General features: G+C 37.3%; 1 protein-coding gene across 1 annotated transcript in view; it reads left to right on the forward strand.

The window, feature by feature from the left end:
• Nucleotides 1–14,869, forward strand: part of LOC138702051 (osteocalcin 2-like) — a 497,730-nt gene that overhangs the window by 470,251 nt on the left and 12,610 nt on the right. The window lies entirely within an intron of this gene.

Below are 14,869 nucleotides of genomic sequence, written 5' to 3' on the forward strand. Positions count from 1 at the left end.
ATTTATTTTATTTTTCTCACTCTCGTCTATGCAACTCTTTGGCTCTTAAAATGGTAGACTATTGCGGTCGTCTGTTCAAGTCTTTACCCCACACTGTTTTGCGTCGACCAGTCGCGAAAACTTCGCATAGCTAGCCAATGCGAACTTCTCTTTTAATAGCCCCACCCCTTTTTCACCACTAGATATATATAACTCATCCGATCCAGACATTTATTACTATACTGCAAGCCGGATAATCACAAAAACTTCACGTAGCTAGCCAATGAAGACTTCCCTTCTAATAGCCCCACCCATTTCTCACCACTAGATATATGTAACTCATCCCACTCTACACTTGTCCAGTCAGATGTCTTTACTGTACTACAGGCCAGGCAGTTATAAAAACTCCACTTTACTACCCAATGAAGACTTCCCTTCTAATAGCCCCGCTCCTTTCTCACCACTATATGCAACTCATCCCACTCTACACTTGTCCAGTCAGACATCTATTACTGGCAGTTGTAAAAACTGCACCTTCTTAGCCAATGAAGACTTCCCTTCTAATAGCCCCACCCCTTTCTCACCACTATATGCAACTCATCCCACTCTACACTTGTCCAGTCAGACATCTATTACTGGCAGTTGTAAAAACTGCACCTTCTTAGCCAATGAAGACTTCCCTTCTAATAGCCCCGCCCCTTTCTCACCACTAGATATATGTAACTCATCCCATTCTACACTTGTCCAGTCAGACGTCTATTACTGTACCACAAGCCAGGCAGTTATAAAAACTCCGCCTTATTACCCAATGAAGACTTCACTTCTAATAGCCCCACCCCTTTCTCACCACTATATGCAACTCATCCCATTCTACACTTGTCCAGTCAGGCGTCTATTACTGTACCACAAGCCAGGCCGTTATAAAAACTGCACCTTCTTAGCCAATGAATACTTCCCTTCTAATAGCCCCACCCCTTTCTCACCACTATATGCAACTCATCCCACTCTACACTTGTCCAGTCAAACATCTATTACTGGCAGTTATAAAAACTGCACCTTCTTAGCCAATGAAGACTTCACTTCTAATAGCCCCACCCCTTTCTCACCACTATATGTAACTCATCCCACTCTACACTTGTCCAGTCAGACGTCTGTTGCTGTACTACAAGCCAGGCAGTTATAAAAAAAACTGCACCTTCTTAGCCAATGAAGATTTCCCTTCTAATAGCCCCCACCCCTTTCTCACCACTATATGTAACTCATCCCGCTCTACACTTGTCCAGTCAGACGTCTGTTGCTGTACTACAAGCCAGGCAATTATAAAAAAAACTGCACCTTCTTAGCCAATGAAGATTTCCCTTCTAATAGCCCCCACCCCTTTCCCACCACTATATGTAACTCATCCCATTCTACACTTGTCCAGTCAGACGTCTGTTGCTGTACTACAAGCCAGGCAGTTATAAAAAAAAACTGCACCTTCTTAGCCAATGAAGATTTCCCTTCTAATAGCCCCCACCCCTTTCTCACCACTATATGTAACTCATCCCATTCTACACTTGTCCAGTCAGACGTCTGTTGCTGTACTACAAGCCAGGCAGTTATAAAAAAAAACTGCACCTTCTTAGCCAATGAAGATTTCCCTTCTAATAGCCCCACCCCTTTCTCACCACTATATGTAACTCATCCCATTCTACACTTGTCCAGTCAGACATCTGTTGCTGTACTACAAGCCAGGCAGTTATAAAAAAAAACTGCACCTTCTTAGCCAATGAAGATTTCCCTTCTAATAGCCCCACCCCTTTCTCACCACTATATGTAACTCATCCCATTCTACACTTGTCCAGTCAGACATCTGTTGCTGTACTACAAGCCAGGCAGTTATAAAAAAAAACTGCACCTTCTTAGCCAATGAAGATTTCCCTTCTAATAGCCCCACCCCTTTCTCACCACTATATGTAACTCATCCCATTCTACACTTGTCCAGTCAGACGTCTGTTGCTGTACTACAAGCCAGGCAGTTATAAAAAAAACTGCACCTTCTTAGCCAATGAAGATTTCCCTTCTAATAGCCCCACCCCTTTCTCACCACTATATGTAACTCATCCCATTCTACACTTGTCCAGTCAGACATCTGTTGCTGTACTACAAGCCAGGCAGTTATAAAAAAAAACTGCACCTTCTAAGCCAATGAAGATTTCCCTTCTAATAGCCCCACCCCTTTCTCACCACTATATGTAACTCATCCCATTCTACACTTGTCCAGTCAGACGTCTGTTGCTGTACTACAAGCCAGGCAGTTATAAAAAAACTGCACCTTCTTAGCCAATGAAGATTTCCCTTCTAATAGCCCCACCCCTTTCTCACCACTATATGTAACTCATCCCACTCTACACTTGTCCAGTCAAACATCTATTACTGGCAGTTATAAAAACTGCACCTTCTTAGCCAATGAAGACTTCACTTCTAATAGCCCCACCCCTTTCTCACCACTATATGTAACTCATCCCACTCTACACTTGTCCAGTCAGACGTCTGTTGCTGTACTACAAGCCAGGCAGTTATAAAAAAAACTGCACCTTCTTAGCCAATGAAGATTTCCCTTCTAATAGCCCCCACCCCTTTCTCACCACTATATGTAACTCATCCCACTCTACACTTGTCCAGTCAGACGTCTGTTGCTGTACTACAAGCCAGGCAGTTATAAAAAAAACTGCACCTTCTTAGCCAATGAAGATTTCCCTTCTAATAGCCCCCACCCCTTTCTCACCACTATATGTAACTCATCCCACTCTACACTTGTCCAGTCAGACGTCTGTTGCTGTACTACAAGCCAGGCAGTTATAAAAAAAACTGCACCTTCTTAGCCAATGAAGATTTCCCTTCTAATAGCCCCCACCCCTTTCTCACCACTATATGTAACTCATCCCACTCTACACTTGTCCAGTCAGACGTCTGTTGCTGTACTACAAGCCAGGCAGTTATAAAAAAAACTGCACCTTCTTAGCCAATGAAGATTTCCCTTCTAATAGCCCTACCCCTTTCTCACCACTATATGTAACTCATCCCACTCTACACTTGTCCAGTCAAACATCTATTACTGGCAGTTATAAAAACTGCACCTTCTTAGCCAATGAAGACTTCACTTCTAATAGCCCCACCCCTTTCTCACCACTATATGAAACTCATCCCATTCTACACTTGTCCAGTCAGACGTCTGTTGCTGTACTACAAGCCAGGCAGTTATAAAAAACTGCACCTTCTTAGCCAATGAAACTTCCCTTCTAATAGCCGCACCCCTTTGTCCTCTTCCTTTAGTTTCCTTGACAGAGTTTTCTACTCCGTGCTCATGCGGCAACTTCTTCGACACATTTGTGTAGCGGTCATATCGTACACGCACATACAGGCGTGATGTTACCGAGGCTGACTTTTAGGTTTCTGCTCTGTTTAATCATAAATAGTAATAATAATAATAATAATAATAATAATAATAATAATAATAATAATAACAGTGACTAATAATAATAATAATAATAATAGTTTGTTAAAACACCACATAATATATCCGGAACTTAGCTCCTGAACGTGAGAATTCTGCCCGTAAAGAATCACAGATTTAATTAGTTTTGATTGTGCTGGAGTTACCCAAACTGTCTCCACTGTTCCTCTCTGCCTCCGGCACGTACGCAGGCGAGACTTTCGCGGCAGGAATGCGTAGCCATGACAACGCCAGCATGTTATGACGAGGAATACCATCTAAAATCTTTTGTGCGAGATCGTGCGTATTCGCTTGTTTTCCGCACAGAACCAATACGCGATAAGTGTGAAATACCACATTCAGTATTCCCAACGTAACACACATAACAATTTCCCTCTTCTTACCGCTTGAGCGCGACATTCATTTTACTGCTTTAGGCTTTTAACATATTATTTTTAGAAACGTTTAACATAGTAATAATTATAAATTGGAAACTTACCACTGCAATTTTACCTAAATTGCAATATTAATTATTGTTTTTAAATATTTGCAAAAATTAAGTAAAGACTACTACTCTACGAAACTTATTGCATTCCTGATACAAGTAACATTAAGGAAGCCGTGAAAAAATCAACGAGATTCCAGATGCCGATGTTATTACTGCAAAATGTTATATAAATAATATTGCTAAAATATTAAAATGAAAAATAAATCATTACATAACCTTACCGTTTGTTTTAAGTTCGCATTTATAGACTGGGGGAAAAAAAAGACAGACGTATATCACGGCCTGCTGGAGTATAGTAAACACAGAAAACATTTTACAGCAACAATGTCGAAGAAAGATATTTTGGTGTTCCGAAGTTGGCGTCATTAAACAGAAACCAACATGGAGATTTCATTGCAACTAATTAGAAATTCGTCTTTCAGGTATGTAATAAACGATCTTCGCACAAAATAATGTACGATACACGAGCGGTATGTTTGTTTTCATGTTCTCGGAAATTAAAAAAGCTCAACTACGTTTCGCTTTTTCAATCTTTTCCTCGAACATGAAAACGTCAACATTCCGCTCTTGTAACGTATTACCGGTGCTTCTGATACCAGTTACTATGAACGAAAGGGAGGAAATTAGCCTATTGTTATATCTTCTGAATGAATCGAGGAGTAATATTGTGTGCATTCAGAAGTAGTTATTCTCTAAAATTAATCGTTTTCTATTTGTTATTATGTTTTATGTGCTAGGGAATAATTCACACTAGCCTACTTTAAATCGAACTCTGTCTGCAGCATGCGGATTGAGGATTACAAACACCCTGTGATTATATCACTCCATGATTATGCTCGCTTGTTTTCTTATTATACTAAATATGATATGAATATTTCTCTGTGTTTAAAAACTAATTGTTTTTCGCATGCTATTCTCGTTTTTTTTTTCTGCGCACATTATTTACTGATACATAATTGGACGAATTTTATTCTTAAATTCTAATAAGTTAATTTATTATCGAAGAGAAATTAACTGCTAAAATATTTGATTCTAAAAACAGGATGCCATTTTAAACTCTTTAACTAATACAAATCTAGTTTTTCAGGTAAAGCTCCCTGTAAAGCAGATTTGAATAATTTCAAGGGAAAAATTTTTCAGGGGTCGGGTATCGATCCCGGGACCTCTGGTAAGAGTAAACAGATCTTATGCGCTCGTGTAAATTATCACCCTCGGCTTCGCCTCGGGCGCGAAACTTTCTACTCACGCATAAAATCTAATTTTACTCTCTAATTCTATAAATTACTATTAGCTGTTTTCAATCATTATTAAGACTAAAATACAAGTGCTGCGAGCTAGAGAATTTCAACGACGAAAAGTGTCTAGCCCTAATGTTGTGCGTGATGCCCAAAACAATTTATGAACGGCTTGAGTCAGACATCCTGTACATATTTACTTACATACCTAATTACATGCTTACTTAGCTCAGTTGGTAGGGCAGCTGGCTACGGACTGGAAGGTCCGGGGTTCGATCCCAGATGGTGACAGGATTTTTTTCTCGTTGCCAAACTTTCAGAACGGCCCCGAGGTTCACTCAGCCTCCTATAAAATTGAGTACCGGGTCTTTCCCGGGGGTAAAAGGCTGTCAGAGTGTGGTGCCGACCACACCACCTCATTCTAGTGCCGAGGTCATGGAAAGCATGGGGCTCTACCTCCATGCCCCCCAAGTGCCTTCATGGCATGTTACGGGGATACCTTTACCTTTTACCTTACTTATATATTTACATACTACTTACTACTTACATACTTACATACATATTTAATTACATACATACATACATACATACTGTACTTAATTACATACTTACACACTTACTTACCTACTATTTACATACTACTGTACTAACTTACATACTTACGTACTTACATACTTACTATTTACATATAAACTTAATTACATACTTACTGTACTTAATTACATACTTACTTTTTCTTTATTTCAGTTGGTTATTTAACGACGCTATATCAACTACTAGGTTATTTAGCGTCGACGAGATGAGGCCGAGGATTCGCCATAGACTACCTTGCATTCACATTACGGTTGGGGAAAAACTCGGAAAAAACCCAACCAGGTAATCAGCCCAAGCGGGGATCGAACCCGCGCCCGAACGCAACTTCAGACCGGCAGGCAAGCGCCTTAACCGACTGAGCCACGCCGGTGGCTCATACTTACTTACCTACTATTTACATACTACCGTACTTACATACTTACTTGCTTACATATTACTTACATACATACTTAATTATATACTTACATACTACTCAAATACTTACATACTACAGACTACTTACATGCATACTTAATTATATACTTACATACTACTCAATTACATACATACTACTTACTACATACTTACATACATACATATTCAATTACACACTTACTTATTTACTTACTTACTTATTTACTTACTTACTTACTTACTTACTTATTTACTTACTTACTTACTTATTTACTTACTTACTTACTTACTTACTTATTTACTTACTTACTTACTTACTTACTTACTTACTTATTTACTTACTTACTTACTTACTTACTTATTTACTTACTTACTTACTTACTTACTTACTTACTTACTTACTTACTTCCTTACTTACTTACTTAGGCCTACATACACACACGGAAATAGTCCAAGCTGTATCTCTTCTGAATAATCCGCAGTTTTCTTCTTTATGTAGAACGATGCACTGAGGTTCCCCTTTGCCTTCAAATCTAACATATTTTAACATTTCGTAAGACTGTTCTTAAGTTTCAGATTTTCTTTTTCGGCCAGAAGAATGTGTATTATCGTCACCACGATTCCTATACGTTGGATAATGCATTCAACTCTGACTACAAGTTGGGGTGAACTTGCAGCTCTTATGCCGGAAATGACTTCAGACCCGTCCCACTTGCAATATGTTGGGAAACCAACCATTCTGCGAATTGCTGTTTCAGTACGGCTAGGTGGGAAGTCACACACGTTCCATAAAGCAATGCGAAGTTGGTAGCGATGATTATTGCAGCGTAAAGCATCCAGCACTCCCTCTAAGTGCTCCAGTCTCTCCTTTTTTCCATAACGACGTTGTTCCCCCGCGTAGTAATTGTAGTGGTCATGGCTCGGCGGCGCATCTGTTTTGAACGCTCGTACTGTGGGGCGGGTTGCATAGCTCCATCCTCTACATGCAAAGTCATGCCAGATATTTGCTTGTGCAGACAACCCCCAGGAAATAAACATGTAGAGTAATTTTTGTTTGTTTGAATGTGTCTCCACGTTCTCACTCCGGGGAATTTCGTAATGTGCCCGTTATTTTTCCATTGTGTGCAGTGCCTCTATGCAGTTTTCATGGTTATCAAAAAAAATACTCCTGTAGTGAATGAAATACTATATTTAAAATACTAGACTGCAGCATTCAGAATTAAGAAAGTGTACGTAAGAAATTATCATCGTCAGCCTTCAATCATTGAGCCTCGTTTTCTTCCATCTTCTATAAGGACGACCCACAGATCTCCAGTTAATAATAAATTACAGATCATTTTGGTTCTCGAATGTAATATCGATTGATGGAATAGAATGTGTGTAGTTGTCGTGGAAGTTACGTTGGACAATTAAAAGAAAATTCTTTGTAGGCTCAACATAGGCTATCGTGTTGTATAAGAGAGAGTGAGCGAACGAGTTGGCTCAGACGGTAGCTTTTGAGACTCGAATTCGGAAGATTCCGGGTTCAAACCCCGTGACTGATCAATCTGATTGCGTTTTTTCGTGGTTTCCCTCAATCACAAAGACAAATACCGGATTGGAAATTTGCATGTCATGATTCATCACCTCCTCAGTCACCAATATCATAGGCTTAAATATTAATCAAAATCTTGTTTTGATTACTACCACTTCTTAGAATATTGAATGCTCCTTTTTTAGTGGAAATCACATTTAGCACCTCCTATGATGTTTATGAACAAGTATCTCGGAAAATAAACTTATTATTTTTTGGACTCATGTTTATGATACTTTTTCATGTTTTGATGTCTACTATCACCTCTCAAAATAATGAATGCTTTTTAACACCCTTGGTAGATTGCAAGAACGCATTTATTCCTTCTTTAGCCGCTAACGGGCCAATAAGTTCGAAAGACGCGTTGCAAGAAACACTAACTTATAGATCTGATTTCCCTCCTATAATAATAATTATTCCTCCGTTAGACAGCCATCTTACGTACATTTTGTGTATTGGCGAATAGTTTATATATTTTGATTCATCATAATGTTAACTGTACTTACGGGATTCAGGTATGCGATATTTTTGTATAATAGACCTATATACACGATATTAAAATAATACTGCATATCAATGCCTAAGAAGTGATACCTCGTATCTGTAAATTTACAGATAAATTAAGGAAAAAACTGTTTTAGACATTATTTTCTCAAAATACAGGAACTTTGTATATATGTTTCTACTTTGCATGATCTTCTACTCGAAAACAAAATATTAGTACACTGTCCAATTTTGTGAACACGACAGTAACGTAGGCCTACTTAGTTAATCTAAATAATAATAATACTAATAATAATAATAATAATAATAATAATAATGTAGTTCAACTAAATGAACATTTTTGTACATACGAGGTATCTCTTCATAGCCATCGATTACGGTAATTTATTTATTTATTTATTCATCGAATAGCGAAGTTATTGTTTATTTCTTTATTGCAGACTCTAGTTCATCGTCTGACGACGAGGTTAAGTGCTCTGTAGTCTGTCTTTTATTTTCTATAAAATCAGTGTACTCGTGCGTTATTTCTGATAACAAATAGGTATATTTATCTTTCTCTCTAAAACTCCTGTTCCTGCTTTCTTCTGGTCCGTATTAGTCAATATTTATTGAAAATTTTGACAACAGTGAAAGCAATGCCACATGTTGGTCTAACAGCCGATGTTCACTTTTTATTCATTCACGTCCTATTGCGTCACTTGTGAAATCCAAAGATGCTTGGTTCACGATCCAATAACTAGTGACCCGTTAAATGTCTCTTCTGCAACCCGACAATCCACTGACTTTAAAAGTAGCCTGCACTAACTAATGAGGGGAATACATTATTTATAGATATGTTTTCTTGCAACCCTGCATCTGTATATTACTTTTTCTTTTGTAGTTATACCCCATCCTTTTTAAATGTTATAATTCATATAGGTAATATTATCTGCATTTTAAATTATTTTCCGTAGAAATTTAGTGCCTCTTCTGCTGTTGGTATATCATCAAAAGTGCTGTGTATTTAGTACTCCTTTTTAACGTATTGTGGGCCTTGTTTTAAGTCGCTACTATCCCCTCTCATCGCGTCCAATTTCCGTTTCATCCATCATCGTCGCTCCGCGCCTCGTGTTGCGGAAGACGTGAAGTTTGAAACAAACGTTGCATTGTGCTCTGCAAGGCTGTAATCCCTCTCTGTGGGAGGAGGAATCGTCACACAATAATACTAGAAGCGCTCATAATTACACCACCGAGCACAGTTGTACCTGACTGTGGAGCCGGGCGACATGAATGATGGTGATGAAAGAGAAGCTGCTGTACTTCCACGTCTTGCCATGTATACGGACTCCTGTAATGCATACGTGGAAGAGCGAAATCGAGAGCTCTCAACAATAAATACATTGAGAGCTGCACTTCTTGTCGTCGAATGAAGACACTTTGTCTCAGTACTGCAAGGATTATTCTGTTTCCATGCCAGTCTCTGAGTTCAGAATCTCGGAGGGCTGTCAGCTCTGAATTTCGTTGTTTATTTGTTGACATATAGGTACAGAAGTGATTGACGAAGACTAAGAACTTATATAATAACTAGTGGCTTGTGCAAGTTCTTTAGACGTTCAAATAAAAATTTTTCAGATTTATTTTCAATGAAAAATAAGCTAGACATTTTGAAAGTTGCAAATCAAGCTTTCAGGTATAACTCCCTGTAAAGTTAATTTGAATAATTTCGAGGAAAATTGTTCCGGGGCCGGGATATAGAGGGAAAAATTGGATCGGTGTCGGGTAGAATTTCCGGGTAGCTCAGTTGGGAGAGCATTGGTACGTTTAACCAAAGGTCCCGGGTTCGATACCCGGCCCCGGAACAATTTTTCCTCGAAATTATTCATTTTGAAAGTTATTTGCTTCCATAATAATAAAACATACTCCCTCTGAATAGTTTTTTTTTTATGTCAAATACTTTTTCTTGAACCTATCCACCTTCAGATTTTGAGTTTCAACGCGAAAACGCAAGTAAAAATGTCATGACTATCAGTGGGTTTTCCATGTGGAAGTAAAGCAATAGCTATTTCAGGTCATTGTGGATTGTAGGTTAAAGTTAAAGGAAGTCAGGTTTGCTATGCTTTCGTACAGTAGACATAGCATCTTGGTATAGCTGCTGCATGTAGAGCTTGAAATGTAGAGGGTAAGATCATTTTATCCTGCTAAGAGATCTTGCTGAAATGATCAGGAGACTACAAAATTTTCTAGGCCTCTTATTTCATCAGTACCGGTAAGTAATATCGTCTTTCCTTAGAAATTGTAATTTTTGCGCTCTCTCGAGCCAATACTCAATTTACACCACACCGCCATTAAATATATGAAAAATACCCAACCCCATTTGATTAAAAACTATAAAAATATTTGATTTTTAATAACAATATTATTATCTTACGCAAGTTTTGTAGTTTATGTATTAACATCATGGCACTAACTATAATAATAATTAATTTCTAATGGTAATAATGTCACCAAACCACCTCAAGTTTTGTAGATTTTAATATCCAATACACAGCTGTACTCAGAAAATTACACACTGCAGAATCAGACCTGTAAATTATTTTTAATAAGTCTTGAAGCTTTTAATAACAAATTCAATTTGAACTCTAAATATGTCAGCAATCCTGCAGGTCATGGCCTTCGTGTAATAGCCTATTGTTTATTGTAGTGTGTGTTTTGTTTTATTTTGAAATGCAATTATTTCTCAAAACTGACGAAAGATGGATTTTGGAAAATAGGAAAATTATGTAGGAAAACTGACATTTCACTGAAAACTACTATTTTTCTGAAAAACTTTGGATTCCAAGCTTCAAAATGAGGGGTCATTTATTAAAATCGGTTCAGCCGTTGTCCCGTAATTTCCATTACCAGTTCAAATTATATATAGTATATATAGTAAAGTATTTATTAAATATGAATTTGCTTATTACACATCACAATAATCAACACAACCAAAAGGCAAAATAATGCCAAGGCAATCTATAGCCTTCAGTATGGCGTACATATATCTTTCCTATTTAGCATTCAAACTCGTCTTTCTTTCGAATGATCGATGTGTTGGAGAAATATTATTCCATCAGAAGATTTTACCAGGTAGTTATTTGGTTCTTCAGCTTTTTTAACAATTTCTGGTAACCATATATTTTCACTGTGATCATTCTTATAACATATCCTTTCCCCAGCAGTGAAATCCTGACTTTCACATTCGTCTCGTTCCTCACAATAAGCTGTTGATTCTCCCTTGTAACTTTTTCTGGTCTAAATATATCTAATGAAGTTCTCAAATCTTTCCAAAAAATTCTTCTGAAGAACCACCTTGAAACTCATTCCTTCAGTAATGTTTCTGTTCACACTCGTCGCCAATAATAAGTTATTATTTAATTTTTGAATTGCATTTTTTAAAATCTGAAATTGACTGTTGTATCATAATTAGCGCCGGTTCTGAAAACATGTATTTTAACTAGAAATTCAAAAGGAGTTTTTAAACACAGAGAAATATTCATACCACATTTAATATAATAAGAAAACAAAGCGAGCATAATCATGGTGTGATATATCACGGGTGTTTGTAATCCTCAATCCGCTTGCTGCAGACAGAGTTCGATTTAAAGTAGGCTAATGTGAATTTATTGTGGGAAAAGATGCATGACTTAATGAAAGTATCTGTTTATTATGAAAAGTAGTATATTTTAATTTATCTTTATGTACCCATTTTAAAAAGTACGTGACATTATGGCACATGCAAAAATCGAAATCGTCCCCGTCGTCTACTATATCTTTCCGAGACTGGGTTTCCTTTGACAATAGACTATGGCAGTTCAAAATAAATGTACAGTGGACCCTCCTAAGTTCGACTGAACAGAATTGAAAGTTCAGTCCAATAAGGGTAGTGGGTGTGGCAGGTGAAATGAATACAAATTCTTATTGGTTATCCATCAACGAATACAGTACTGTACTTGCATTTCCTGCCCGCCCCGAGACTTGTGTATGCGCTCCTAGTACTACAGTGGGTTTTGACAGTTCCGTCTCACAAACGGCACATTTTCAAATAGAAAGAGAAGAGTTCATTAATTTAAAATCAGTGATCAATATGGATGTCCTAATCAATAAAATATTCTGTTTTCCTTTAACAAAAGTATTACTACAAGACACAGAACCAATTCCCATTCAAAAGGCAAACCCATTTCTTAGTGTCCGTATAGGGGCGTGTCTAATTCTCCTACATAAGCAATCGAATTATAGAATGTCGAACTTAAGAGCTTCCACTGTACTATTATATAACTCAGGCCTGCACAAGGTTTGCGCTCTCCGAGCCGGCTCACAGCTCATGAGCGGAATGCAGATATTAGCTGCGCTCTATATAAGGGTGGACTGGAAGAAGGGGTGATCTCGTACAAAATACGCACAAAAGGAAATACAGTACTAGTAAGAGTGTTTATGAAATGAATTCCCGTTCAGTGTTTGCAAAACTATCTTGGACTATTATTAATTAATAAAGAAATATTTATTTTACAGAAATAATAGAAATTCTATAGCTATTTAAATGTGCAATATCATTTTGTTATATTTTTATTTATCAATACATCAAAATGAGGTTTTATGCTGTTGGCAGCTGAAAGGAACAGTAGCCTACTGATCGTAATGAAACATCAGTTACAGATGTTCGATGTCTGCCTTTATTAAAGTTGATTATAGAAAACAGTTGCTCACAAATATAAATGTTGAGCCAAACATAGCAATCATTTTCACAGCCAGCCTGTGTAGTCGTGGATATTATTGCTAATGTTTAGTCTTGTAAAACTCAACCAGGCTAGTAGTATTATTCAAACGATCTTTAGCCCTTAGACACTGAAGATCAATAAGTTCGAGCTGTAAATCGTTAAATGTTAAATGTTATGTTCCGTCTTTTAGATTCCTCCATACTGTACTGTAGCAGTAGGTAAGCAACGTGAAACAGTTACTGAGAATGGGCCTACACACTGCACTCCACTAAATAGCTGAGTGGTCGTTTCCCTCTCCTCTACCTGTAGCAAGTCTATGTCATTCTGACTTATCTTCCGCTCCGTTTCGGCGAGCGATAAATACAGCTGTCCCGCTCCGAAGGAGCGCGCGCGCTCCTTGAGGGCTGTTTCTGCAGGTATGATATAACTGAACAATGTTTTTCTACGCCGTGCTCATGCGGCAACTTCTTCGACACATTTGTGTAGCGGGCATATCGGACACGTACATGCAGGCATGATCTAACCGAGGCTGACTTTTAAGTTTCTGCTCTTCGTTTCATCATTAATAATAATAATAATAATAATAATAATAATAATAATAATAATAATAATAAGTTTCTTAAAACACCACATAATATAGTTCCTGAACGTGACATTTCTGCCTGTAAAGAATCACAGATTTAATTAGTTTTGATTGTGCTGGAGTTACCCAAACTGTCTCCACCGTTCCTCTCTGCCTCCGTCACGTATGCAGGCGAGACTTTCGCGCAGGAATGCGTAGCCATGACAACGCCAGCATGTTATGACGAGGAATACCATCCAAAAACTTTTACCGGTGCCTCTGATACCAGTTATTATGAACGAAATGGAGGAAATTATTGTTGACATCTTCTGAATGAATCGAGGAGTAATACTATGTGCATTCAGAAGTAGTTATTCTCTAAAATTAATCGTATTCTAATTGTTATTATGTTCTGTGTGCTAGAGAATAATTCACACACTCATTTATTTACTTATTTACTTTCTTACCTATTTGTTTATTTATTTACTTATGTATTTATTGATTTGTTTATTTATTTATTTTTTTTTTATTTATTGTATTTTATAGATATATATATTCTAGAAAATAAAATTAATTTGTATTAACGTTATATCAGATTCACTTTTTATAATGAATTAACAGCTCTTAAATTCCCATTCCCATATGATCGATGTTTTCCTGTCCATAATAGTACATTATGCAACGAGCCTATAATGATAGTAATTAAGGCTCGTTTCATAATTTTCATACGAGCGTCTTAATTACCATTATAGGCAAGTTTCATGCGACTTTTTATGCTAGACCATATTTCTAACTTGAAATTATTCTGAAGTAGTTATTTTATTTGTATCTGACAGAAGATCGGAAGTGACCTTGTTCATAGCTCTTAAATTGTGAGATGTGCGCAGATGCGAAAGTATTGATTTTTTCCGAGGAACAATAATGTCATTGACCTTGATGTAATGTAACATGAACTAATTATGATATAACCTGGAAATTGATTTAGAATTGAAAAACGAGATGACAAATTGAAGTTATTTGAATATTATTTACAATTAACGCTAATTGTTATAGTAGCAGAACATAACCTTCTGCGACAGTATTGGATTTCCAGCCTCCGTGACGTTTCCCTCGTTGTCTTTCGATTGCATATCCGAGAATAATCGAAAACCTGAACTTTAATGAATAGGTGTACTTTAATGACATGCATTAAAGGACTGCTACCAGGTGTATAATCACTACATTTCGGCATGGTCGAGCATAAATAAAGCTATTAAATAATATTTCTGGGCTTTCATGCTCTACCGCTTGCCGATTGCGGGGACTTCCTCTGC

Source organism: Periplaneta americana, chromosome 6 (genome assembly GCF_040183065.1).
Source record: "Periplaneta americana isolate PAMFEO1 chromosome 6, P.americana_PAMFEO1_priV1, whole genome shotgun sequence".
Taxonomy (NCBI): Eukaryota; Metazoa; Arthropoda; class Insecta; order Blattodea; family Blattidae; genus Periplaneta; species Periplaneta americana.